The sequence below is a fragment of the Hemitrygon akajei genome, chromosome 1 (genome assembly GCF_048418815.1).
Source record: "Hemitrygon akajei chromosome 1, sHemAka1.3, whole genome shotgun sequence".
In the NCBI taxonomy this organism is placed as follows: domain Eukaryota; kingdom Metazoa; phylum Chordata; class Chondrichthyes; order Myliobatiformes; family Dasyatidae; genus Hemitrygon; species Hemitrygon akajei.
Genome location: NC_133124.1, coordinates 167,182,767 through 167,195,492, shown reverse-complemented (window position 1 = coordinate 167,195,492; position 12,726 = coordinate 167,182,767). Strand labels below are relative to the sequence as shown.

Here is a 12,726-nt window from a genome sequence, read left to right as displayed (position 1 = left end):
AGACACAATCGGCCCTTCACAAAGCCATGCTGACTGTCCCTGATCAGACCATGATTCTCTAAATGCCCATAGATTCTATCTCTAAGAATCTTTTCCAACAACTTTTCCATCACAGACGTAAGCCTCATTGGTCTATAATTACCTGGACTCTCCCTACTACCTTTTTTGAACAAGGGGACAACATTCACCTCCCTCCAATCCTCTGGTACCATTCCGTGGACAACGAGCACATAAAGATCCTAGCCAGAGGCTCATCAATCTCTTCCCTTGCCTCATGGAGCAGCCTGGGGAATATTCCGTCAGGCCCTGGGGACTTATCCGTCCTAATGTAATCTAACAACTCCAACACCTCCTCTCCCTTAATATCAACATACTCCAGAACATCAGCCTCATTCATATTGTCCTCACCATCATCAAGTTCCCTCTCATTGGTGAATACTGAAGAGAAGTATTCATTGAGGACCTCGCTCACTTCCACAGCCTCCAGGCACATCTTCCCACCTTTATCTCTAATCAGTCCTATCTTTACTCCTGTCAACCTTTTGTTCTTCACATAATTGAAGAATGCCTTGGGGTTTTCCTTTACCCTACTCGCCAAGGCCTTCTCATGCCCCCTTTTTAAGCTCCTTTCTTGCTACCCTATATTACGCAATAGACTCATCTGATCCTTGCTTCCTAAACCTCAGGTAGGCTGCCTTCTTCCATCTGACTAGATTCTCCACCTCACTTGTCACCCATGGTTCCTTCACCCTACCATTCTTTATCTTCCTCACCCGAACAAATTTATCCCTAACATCCTGCAAGAGATCCCTAAATATCAACCATGTGTCCATAGTACATTTCACTGCAAAAACATCATCCCAATTCACACCCGCAAGTTCTAGCCTTATAGCCTCATAATTTGCCCCTCCCCAATTAAAATATTTCCTGTCCTCTCTGATTCTATCCTTTTCCATGATAACGTTAAAGGCCAGGGAGCAGTGGTCACTGTCCCCCAGATGCTCACCCATTGAGAGATCTGTGGCCTGACCCGGTTTGTGACCTAATTCTAGATCTAGTATGGCATTCCCCTAGTCGGCCTGTCAACATACTGTGACAAGAACCTGTCCTGGACAGACTTAACAAACTTTGCCCCATCTAAACCATTGGAACTAGTCAGGTGCCAACCAATATTAAGGAAGTTAAAGTCACCCATGATAACAACCCTATTATTTTTGCACCTTTCCAAAATCTGCCTCCCAATCTGCTCCTCGGTATCTCTGCTGCTACCAGGGGGCCTGTAGAATACTCCCAATAGAGTAACTGCTCCCTTCCTGTTCCTGACTTCTACCCATTCTGACTCAAAAGAGGATCCTGCTACATTACCCACTCTTCCTCTAGCTGTAATAGTATCCCTGCCAATTAAAGCCACCCCTCCTCCCCTTTTTACCCCATCTCTATCCCTTTTAAAGGACTGAAATCCAGGAATATTGAGAATCCATTCCTACGCTGGTGCCAGCCAAGTCTCTGTAATGGCCACTACATCATAATTCCATGTATGTATCCAAGCTCTCAGTTCATCACCTTTGTTCCTGATGCTTCTTGCACTGAAGTACAAATACTTTAGCCCTTCGACCTTATTACCTTTACACCCTTTATTCTGCTTCTCTTTCCTCAAAGCCCCGTTAAATGTGAGATCTGGCTTTACTCCACGCACTATACTTGCAGCTCTCGCATGACTTTTATCCTCCTCCACCTCACCATCTGCTCTAATGCTCTGGTTCTATTCCCCCTGCAAAACTATGGGATAAAAATGCCCGTGCCGAGAATGGGTTCAAAAAGCCCACACTGGGAATGGCTTAAAAACATCCATGTCGGGAATGGGTTAAATATGCCCACGCTGGTAATGGGTTAAAATGCCTGAGCAGTGAATGGGTTAAACCCACCTTACCAGAAATGGGTCGAACACACCCAAGCAGTCAATGTGTTAATTCCAACAGCGCAGTGAACAAGTGAAACTCACCTCTGCATTCCTGTGCCCCACCTGTGCCCTCTGATTGCTGACTTGGCAGTGGAGAAGATCCCGGAAGTGTCTCTGCATCCAGGGATTTTCCCCAGCCGGTCTACCCTGTTTGTCCGACTATGCGATCTGCCAGGCACAGCCCATGGGGAAGTTCAGGGGGACCCCAAGTGCACGCACACACACACACAGAACAACGGGACTCTCTGTGATGCGAATTTAAGTTGGCACAGATAGGTTGGGCCGAAGGGACTGCTGCTATGTGACACAGGAAGACCGATCCTAGAAAACACAATGGGGCGCACCCTCCTTTGCCACCCTTCCCGCAATGGGGAGCTCCCTCTTCACAAATATAGAGACATGCAGGACAGATTCCCACACAGACAGCAGAACGACTGGTGAAGAAAAAAAATTTATTGGCTGATATAAAAAAGATAATTTATTTTCCATTGGATTAGTTTAACAATCCCCCCTCTCCCCCCCCCCCCCCCCCCCCACCACAGTAGACCGCAGATGAGCAGAAAGATCGCCCCTTCTCACTGGTCGGTGTCTTGAAGACACAGCTGGGGTCTCAGAACACACACACACACACACACACACACAACCTAGACATACAGATCATAGACACACAAACTCACACATATACACATGATGAAGTTAAAACCACGTTAAGGATTCAGTAGTGATGCTTGGTCCCACGCAGGGTACCAGGTCTCTCCATTACCAGCGAGTGTTCTACCCCCTCCCCATTCTGCATTCAACAGTAACCACGCCCTCTGCCACAAATACCGCCTGCTGCAGGCGTGGCCATCGCCCCACACCACCACTGCCAAGGGAGAGATCCCAGGAGACTCAGCTAGCCTGCTGGCTCCGGATTGGATGGACAGGCTGCAGAAGGCAGGTCCGACCACCAGATGGCAGTCGCTCTCCACAGGGGAGGAGGCTCGGCTCTCGTACCGGTACACTCCCTGCTTCAGGTGAGCTGGGAGTTCCGACGGAAGGCGATTGCCACCCAAAGACCAGGGAAGGGCGGTGCTCCCACTCGCAGGTTCGTTCAGGCACTTTAATACAGGTTCAGGCACAACAAGATCCCAATCTAAACACGAAGTGCACTGCAGATGCTGTGGGCAAATCAAGACGTACAAAAAGCTGGATGAACTCAGCAGGTCGCGCAGCATCCGTTGAAAGGAACAGTCAACGTTTCGGGTCGAGACCCTTCGTCAGGACTAGATCCCAATCTAGATGGGGATCAGGGAGGGGAGGGAAGATGGAGAGAGCAGAGTAGGAGAAGGGGTGGATGGGAGGAACGAGAGGCTATGGGGTAGCGAGCTCTGCAATGATCAGACGTGTTTTACAGAGTGGAGGAAGGGATAGGGGAATGTGGAAAAGGGAGGATGTGGGTAAGGGGGAGTTTGAGAAAATGAGGGAGAGAGAGGGGACAAGCGCATGGGCAAAGGGCAAGGAAGGAGAGGGGGAGTGGAGGGGTGAGTTTGGTTGGGGGAGGCTTTGGTCACCAACATTATTGCTTTGGTCTCTGAGAATCTGGAAATCAGTGCCTGTACCCATCCAGGACTCACCCACCCCCCACCCTCCCCACCCAATAACAAGGCTCTGCAGGCAAGCAGGAGTTGGCCTTGCTGAGGGTGGGGTCTGGGCCTCTTGACAAGAGTCCGAGTGTAGAGGAGACGGAGGGGGATGGTAAGAGAGAGACATGTGCGCCCTACACGAACATCCCCCGGAGACAAACTCTTGGCTCTTCCTGGGCTCAGGTTCAGGTTCGGGGTACTGAACGCCATTGTAGATGGGGTTCTCTTGCTCCAGGTAGTCTCCATCCTCCATCTCTAGCGGAGACTTCAGGTCCTCATCCCCCTCTGGTTCCGAGTATCTCCCCATCAGCGTCTATGGGGGGAGAGGGGAAGAGGAAGACACAGTTAATGAGTTTGTGGGGTGGGTCATTGAGTGTTATAACAGAATCTAGGTCAGTTGACTTACACAGCAAGCAGGGCTCTGGGGTGTATAATAGAACAGAGGGACCCAAGGGTACAGGGACATGGTACACAAGGTGGTGAAGAAGGTGTCCATCACACTGGCCTTCATCATTCTGGAGTACTTGTGTTGAGACATCAGGTTAAAGTTGTACCAGATGTTGGTGAGACTGCACTTGGGGTATTGTGGGTAGTTCTGGCCGCCCAGTCACTAAGCTAGAAAGAGTGCCGGAAATATTTACCAGGATCGAGCGCTTGAGTTATAAGGAGACTGGATATTCCAGGGCTGTTTTTTCCTGGAGAGAAGGCGGCTGAAGGTTTATAAATTCATGGGTTCGCTTGTCCTGGGTTTGAAGGGGTTTCTGTGTGCGTGTTGCTTGAGAGGCAGGGGAGTGGCTTGTTTTTGGTTACGGTGCTGTTGTTGTTACTTCCGTTCTTCTGCCACACATCACTGTGGGCTGTTATGCTGGCGACAGAATTTGTACTGACACTTGCGGGCTTCCCCTCACCACCCCGCACACCTTGTGTTGGTTATTAACACAAACAACGCATTTCACCGTATCGTTCAGTGTACTTGTGATACAGAAATGAATCTGAGGGGTATGTATAAGGTCATGGGTCACAGAAGTTTCCCCAGGGTAGGTGCGGGTGGGGGTCTAACACAAGAGGACATAGGTTTAAGTTGAGAGCAGGAAGATTTTCACCTGGAGGGTGGTTCCTCTATGAGACGAGCTGCCAGAGAAAGTGGTTGAGGCAGGTACAGGAAAGGACTTAAGGGATTTGGGCCAAATGTGGGCAAACTTGTGATAAGGTGGACACCCCGGTTGGCAGGGGTGTGTTGGGTCAAAGGGTGTGTTCGTGGCTGAGCGCACAGGAGCGCCCAGTGATGGGAGACGGAGTGACGACCGGTAGGAGGCTCACCATCTCGTTCGCCTCCTCGCCAGAGGTCTCGAAGTAAGTAGTGTTGAGCGGGATCGTCTCCATCTTCTCTGCCATCTCCGCCTGTGAGAGGAAGCGGAGGCAGTCAGGGCTTGTTCAGGGAGGGGATGCCTCAGGAAGGAGTGGAGCATTGGGACTAGTGGAGACCTGCGGATCAGGGGTGAGGGGGAGCACAGAGGGAGGGGGTGAGTTCAGAAGCTGCACAAGGGACGGTGAGGTCGGGTTCGAGCCGGGTTCGAGGGTCCTTAGTGGGTAATGAGGGCGGGTTTGGGAGGAGGGAGATGGGGATGAGTGAGGGGGAAGGGGGAGGAGTGGTTCACCATGGGAGCAGCGATTGTGGCAGGCTGTCTGAGGTGCAAAGTTTGTCTGAGGCCGCACCCAACGCTCGGTGGAACAGCTCACGGCCACTGTGAGATTTTCCTGTTCGAGAAACGCCCACACACCCCTCCCTCGTTCGAGTTACCTTGGCCGGATCAGCGAACGTCGCTCTCGGTGGGGGGGGGCTTGTGGCTCGGGGGCTCTCTGCCGGACAAGATGAAACACAGATCAGCAGGTGTCTACTCCCACTCTACCCCCTTTCCCATAGCCTTCCCCCTCCCATCCTCGACCTTCCCTCCACCATCCCCTCTCCCACTTCCCACCTACACTGCATCTCCCCTTCATCCCTGATTACTCCCCACCCCTCCATTACCTGTATATTCATCCCTGATTCCCAGGAAAAAGGTAGCGTCTACTCAAGATTTACCTGAGGAAATTCATGCCCCTTCCTTCACATCTCACCCTCCCAAACTGCCAGGGTATCTGTCCCATGCTTTCCCGAGGAGGGGATTCTTCAGGAAAAAAAATCGTACAAGCCTCCATCCTATCCCTTATCCAAATGGCTGGCTTCTGGTTCTTGTACACGAAGCTCCCCCACCCCCAGAATATTGCCCGAATGCTCACACACTCCAGTGTTCCCGCTCATTTCCAGCCTGACGGAATTCCCCATGGTCAACACGGATAAGGCCCAGAGCTATCCTGCAAGCTGTTGTCAGTCCTGGTATCTGCCCCCTTTGACAGGTGGAGAGACTGGAAGGTTTTGGCTCAAACATTTGACTGTTTATTCCCCTCCATATATGCTGCCTGACTTGCTAAGTTCCTCCTGCATTTTGTGTGTGCTGCTCAAGATTTCTAGCATCTGCAGAATCTTGTATGGTTGCTATAGCCCTCCTTTTTCCTATCATCCATCTACCTGTCTAAAGATCTCTTAACATATCTGCCTCTGCCACCGCCCTGGCAGTGCGTTCTCACATCCACCAGTCTTTGTGTGAAAAACCTACCTCGAAAATTCCCCTTAAATTGTTCCCTTCTCACCGTCGGCCTTCAGTGGATGCCCATGGGTATTGGCCATTCTCACTCTGAAAAAACAGCACTGGCTGTCCACTCTGTCTACACCTCTCTTCATCTCGTACACCTCTATCAACCCTGAATTGAATAGATAGGATGGGGGTGTGGATTCTGCCCTCTCTCCACTGGCTGGGTGGAGGTGAAGGGGAGGGATGTCTGCAGGGTTGGGGAGGGCCTGTGGTCTGCCTCTGGACTGGACCCCTCTGCAGGGCAATCACCATCACAATCCCACCCAACCACATCCTGCTAACAATTCCCCTCCCCTGCTCCCTATTTGGGAATGACACCCCGTCATGTCAATCCCAGGGAGGAGAGGAGGGGAAGGGGACAGAGGGAGGAAGGGAAGGAGGGAGGGGAGAGGGGAGGAACATGGTAAGAGAAAGAGATTAGGGGCAATGAACGACCATTGATCTGTATGTTATAGATCTGGTTTTGGTAGGACCCTGGTACAGACAGAGGTGAAATGTCAGGGGATGTGAGATTTCAAGTGTTGTGGGGTGTGACAGATCAGGAGGGATGAGAGGTTGGGGGTGGGGGCGCTCTAGACACCAGACAGTCACTCCCCACATACTCGTCACTAGTGTCCAAATCGGTGTTCTTCCTCTGCTAGCGGAAGATTAGTACGGCTGTCACCAGCACCGCCAGGATGACCACTGCCGCAATGATGCCACCAACGATTGCCCCGGTCATCGACCCCAACTGCAGTGGTGCCTCTGGGAAAGGAGGAAGGAGGGAGACTGAGAATGAGGCAAATAATTCTGACAGGGTCCTGGTCAATTTGAGCTCCATGCTGGCACAGAGTGAAGCTCCCTCCACGTCGTCCCATCACACACTCCCGGGGTCAAACCACCGAGTGAAGCTCCCTCCACACCATCCCAGAGTCAGACACCGAGTGAAGCTCCCTCCACACCATCCCAGAGTCAGACACCGAGTGAAGCTCCCTCCACACCATCCCAGGGTCAGACACCGAGTGAAGCTCCCTCCACACCATCCCAGGGTCATACACCGAGTGAAGCTCCCTCCACACCATCCCAGGGTCAGACACCGAGTGAAGCTCCCTCCACACCATCCCAGGGTCAGACACCGAGTGAAGCTCCCTCCACACCATCCCAGGGTCAGACACCGAGTGAAGCTCCCTCCACACCATCCCAGGGTCAGACACCGAGTGAAGCTCCCTCCACACCATCCCAGGGTCAGACACCGAGTGAAGCTCCCTCCACACCATCCCAGGGTCAGACACCGAGTGAAGCTCCCTCCACACCATCCCAGGGTCATACACCGAGTGAAGCTCCCTCCACACCATCCCAGGGTCAGACACCGAGTGAAGCTCCCTCCACACCATCCCAGGGTCAGACACCGAGTGAAGCTCCCTCCACACCATCCCAGGGTCAGACACCGAGTGAAGCTCCCTCCACACCATCCCAGGGTCAGACACCGAGTGAAGCTTCCTCCACACCATCCCAGGGTCAGACACCGAGTGAAGCTCCCTCCACACCATCCCAGGGTCAGACACCGAGTGAAGCTCCCTCCACACCATCCCAGGGTCAGACACCGAGTGAAGCTCCCTCCACACCATCCCAGGGTCAGACACCGAGTGAAGCTCCCTCCACACCATCCCAGGGTCAGACACCGAGTGAAGCTCCCTCCACACTGTTCCATCACACACTCCCAGTGTCAAACCACCGAGTGAAGCTCCCTCCACACCATCCCAGGGTCAGACACTGAGTGAAGCTCCCTCCACACCATCCCAGGGTCAGACACCGAGTGAAGCTCCCTCCACACCATCCCAGGGTCACACACCGAATGAAGCTCCCTCCACACCATCCCAGGGTCACACACCGAGTGAAGCTCCCTCCACACCATCCCAGGGTCACACACTGAGTGAAGCTCCCTCCACACCATCCCAGGGTCAGACACCGAGTGAAGCTCCCTCCACACCATCCCAGGGTCAGACACCGAGTGAAGCTCCCTCCACACCATCCCAGGGTCAGACACTGAGTGAAGCTCCCTCCACACCATCCCAGGGTCAGACACTGAGTGAAGCTCCCTCCACACTGTTCCATCACACACTCCCGGGGTCAAACCACCAAGTGAAGCTCCCTCCACACCATCCCAGGGTCAGACACTGCGTGAAGCTCCCTCCACATCGTCCCATTACACACTCCTAGGGTCAGACACAGAGTGAAACACCCTCCACTCACCATCCCATCACACACTCCCAGGGTCAAACCACCGAGTGAAGCTCCCTCCACACCATCCCAGGGTCAGACACCGAGTGAAGCTCCCTCCACACCATCCCAGGGTCACACACTGAGTGAAGCTCCCTCCACACCATCCCAGGGTCAGACACCGAGTGAAGCTCCCTCCACACCATCCCAGGGTCACACACTGAGTGAAGCTCCCTCCACACCATCCCAGGGTCAGACACTGAGTGAAGCTCCCTCCACACCATCCCAGGGTCAGACACTGAGTGAAGCTCCCTCCACACCATCCCAGGGTCACACACTGAGTGAAACTCCCTCCACACCATCCCAGGGTCAGACACTGAGTGAAGCTCCCTCCACACCATCCCAGGGTCAGACACTGAGTGAAGCTCCCTCCACACCAGCCCAGGGTCAGACACCGAGTGAAGCTCCCTCCACACCATTCTAGGGTCACACACTGAGTGAAGCTCCCTCCACACCATCCCAGGGTCAGACACCGAGTGAAGCTCCCTCCACACCATCCCAGGGTCAGACACTGCTTGAAGCTCCCTCCACATCGTCCCATTACACACTCCTAGGGTCAGACACAGAGTGAAACACCCTCCAGTCACCATCCCATCACACACTCCCAGGGTCAGACCACCGAGTGAAGCTCCCTCCACACCATCCCAGGGTCAGACACAGAGTGAAACTCCCTCTATACCATCACATCACGTGGAGAGCATTCTGACAGGCTGCATCACTGCCTGGTATGGGGGCTACTGCACAGAACTGAAATAAACTGCAGAGGGCTGTACATCTAGTCACCTCCATCTTGGTACTAACTTACAAAGTACACAGGACATCTTCATGGAGTGGCGTCACAGAAAGGCAGTGTCCATTATTAATGAACTCCAGCACCCAGGGAATGCCTTTTTCTCACTGTTACCATCAGACAGGAGGTACAGAAGCCTGAAGGCACACACTCAGTGTTTCGGGAACAGCTTCTTCCCCTCTGCTATCCGATTCCTAAATGGACATTGAATCTTTGGACACTACTTCACTCTTTTTAAAATACAGTATTTCTGTTTTTGCACATTTTTTAAAACTCTATCCAATTGATTTACTTGTGTTTTTTTAGTTTTATTAATTTATTTTCTCTGCAAGATTATGTATTACATTGAACTGGTGCGGCTAAGTTAACAATTTTGTTTTAATGGTCACGTTTAATGGAATGACAGTCCTGATGAAGAGCCTGGGCCTGAAACATTGACTGTTTATTCCCCTACATTGGTGCTGAGTTCCTGCAGTATTTTTGCTGTGTTTCTCAAGCTTTCCAGCATCTGCAGAATCTCTTGGATTTTTTTATGCCTACGTGTGTGTGTATTTCCGTAGGAACAGTCCACAGATCACAGAGTCATCGGCATCAAATTGCTGAGACTTACTCCAAACCCGAGCACCTGGTGCCCTGGGGCTTGCTATCACTTTGTTGGCAAAATGAGGACTGCAAATAAATCTGGCGATATTTGTAAGAGTTCCAACTCAAATGCCAGACCTGCCAGACAGGTGTTTCCACTTTCCATTGGCATTGGTAAGTGGGTAAATGACGTCTCTGTCATGTGATTGCCATGGGAGGGAGGGAAGTACCAAGGGGAAGGCTGGGGGTGGGGGGGGAAAAGCTGGGAGAGAGAGTAGAAAGAACACCACACAGACAAATCGGTTCAAAGTGCAAGTCAAAGTAAATTTATTATCAAAATATGTACACGCCACAATATACTACCACGAGATTTAATTTTCTTGTTGGCATTTAAAGAAATACAATAGAATTTTTTCAGAATCTGAATCAAAATCAGGTTTAATACCATTGGCACATGTCACAAAAATGGTTGTTTTGCAGTAACAATATATTGCAGTACATAAGGAAAATTATAAATTACAATAAGAAGTATACATAAATAAATAACAATTAAATAAGTCGTACAAAAAGAGGAGGAAAAATATTGAGGAAGTGTTCAGGGTACACAGTCCATTCAGAAATCTGTTGGCAGAGGCAAAGAAGTTATTCCTCCAATGTTGAATGTCTGTCTTCAGGCTCCTATATCTCCCACTCGATGGTAGCAATGAGAAGAGGGCATGGCCTGGGTGATGGGACTCCTGAATGATGGATGCTGCCTTTTTGAGGCATCACCTTTTGAAGCTGTTCTGGGCACTGAGGAGGCTAATGCCATGATGAGGATGGCTGACTTTATAACTTTCTGCATCTTTTCTAATTCTGTGCAAAAAAAAATGCAGAAATAAAGACCGACAGGTACGAGAGACACAATTTGTGCAAATTTAAAAATAAATGAATGAATGAGTAAAATAGATAATACAGAGAACATAAAGTTGTAGAGTCCCTGAAAGTGAGTCTGTAGGTTGTGGATTCAGTTGAGATTTTTACTGATTGACATATCCAATGCTGATACAGGACCCTGATGTTTGCAGTGTAATAATTGTTCCTGAGCCTGGTGGTGTGGACCTAAAGCTCCCGTCACTCCTTCTCTATTGGCAGATGAGAAGAGAGTATGCTCTGGATGGTGGGTGTCCTTGATAATTATTGACTCTGCTTTGGACACTTTTAACTTGCACTGGACACTTATAACTTGACTTTAACTGACATGTGGCTGTTGTGTTTTACTATTTATTCTTATGTTTATTATTTAGTGTTGCGTTTGTTATGTTATGATTGCACTGCTCCTGGGAAACACTGTTTCATCCTGCCCTGCAGAGCTGATGTACAGTTAGAATGACAATAAAGTTTTTGAATCTTGAATCTTGAATCTCCCATGTTGACACTTACTGTAAGTGCTGGGTCCGGACAGATCACGTTTAATGGAATGATGGTTCAGGATTTTTTATGAAAGTACAAACTCCTGGTGGCACGAACATGAAATTCTCCAGCTCTGTCCCCTTCTCTCTCTCTCTCTCTCTCTCTCTCTCTATCTCTCTCCCTGATCTGCCCAGTAGCTCGTACACAGACCCCATTGCCTTGTCTCGTTCCTCTTCTCCAAACACTTCACCTGTCCATTGCCTGTCCCATCAGGCAGAAGATACAAAAGCCTGAAAGTTCAGACCACCAGGAAGAACTGTTATCACTGTTATCAGACTCTTCAATGGACCTATTGTATGAGATGCTGGACTGTTGACTTTACAATCTGCTATGTGATAGTCTTGCCCTTTATTATTTACCAGGACTGCACTTCTTCCGCAGCGATTAGAATTTTTAGTTTTAGATTTAGATTTATTTATCAGATGTACGTACACTATATGAAAAGATACAAGGCAATGTGTTGTTTGCGTTAATAATCACCACAGCCAAGAATGTGCTGAGGGCTGGCTACAACTATAAAAACACATTCTGATGTCAACGTAGCACGCCCACCATGATCGGCAGAACAACACAGAACAACTGAAATGTCCTCCAGGACATCTTCAAAAGGCGATAACTCAGAAAGGCGGCATCCATCATTGAGTATCCCCATCACCCTGGAAATGCCTTCATCTCATCGCTACCATCAACGAGGTGGTATGGGAGTCTGAAGACACAGACTCAATATCTTAGGAACAGCTTCTTCCCCTCTGCCATCAGATTTCAGAATGGATAATGAATCAGTGAATATTTCTACAGTGTTTTCCCTCTCTTTTTGCACTACTTGCTTAATTTATAATATTTATATATATGTATATTTTATTTTTAATTATAGTCTTTATGACTATGTATTGCAATGTACTGCTGCTGTGAGACAACCTAGACTCTCACACTCACAGACATGGGGGCCTCCATCCTCCAGTCTCTGGTCCGACATACCCTTTACCTCCGGACTCACTGAGCTCTGGATTTCAACCGCCTTCTTTGCCCTCTGGACAGATGAGTATCAGCTGCCATATTGACTGCTGGACTTGCTGGTTGCAGGTCTGATCTTTGGCCCTCAACCTAGGACTTGAAGGTTTTCGGTTTAACCTTTAGACCTGGACTCCAGGAATCACTCATCACAGGTTTGACCTTTGAGTCCTGTCAGACCTGAGATCTACAAATATTGACCTTCAGCCATGGAGTGTCTTGTTATTGTTTTGCCTTGCAATGGGAGAGAGAAAGGGAGTCAGAGAGAAAAAGTGGGACAGGGAGCTAAAGAGAAAGAGATAGAGAGGGTGGCATAGAGATGGTCAGAGAGAGAGGATCAGAGATAGAGGGCCA

General features: G+C 50.0%; 1 long non-coding RNA gene across 1 annotated transcript; it reads right to left on the bottom strand.

Moving 5' to 3' along the window:
- Positions 1–3,473: 3,473 nt before the first annotated feature.
- LOC140735904 (uncharacterized) lies at positions 3,474–5,445 on the bottom strand. The gene is made up of 3 exons (XR_012100838.1): positions 5,387–5,445; positions 4,906–4,986; positions 3,474–3,898 (listed from the first exon to the last, which is right to left on the bottom strand). It is a non-coding gene; the product is annotated as an uncharacterized lncRNA (long non-coding RNA).
- Between the last annotated feature and the right edge of the window lie 7,281 nt (positions 5,446–12,726).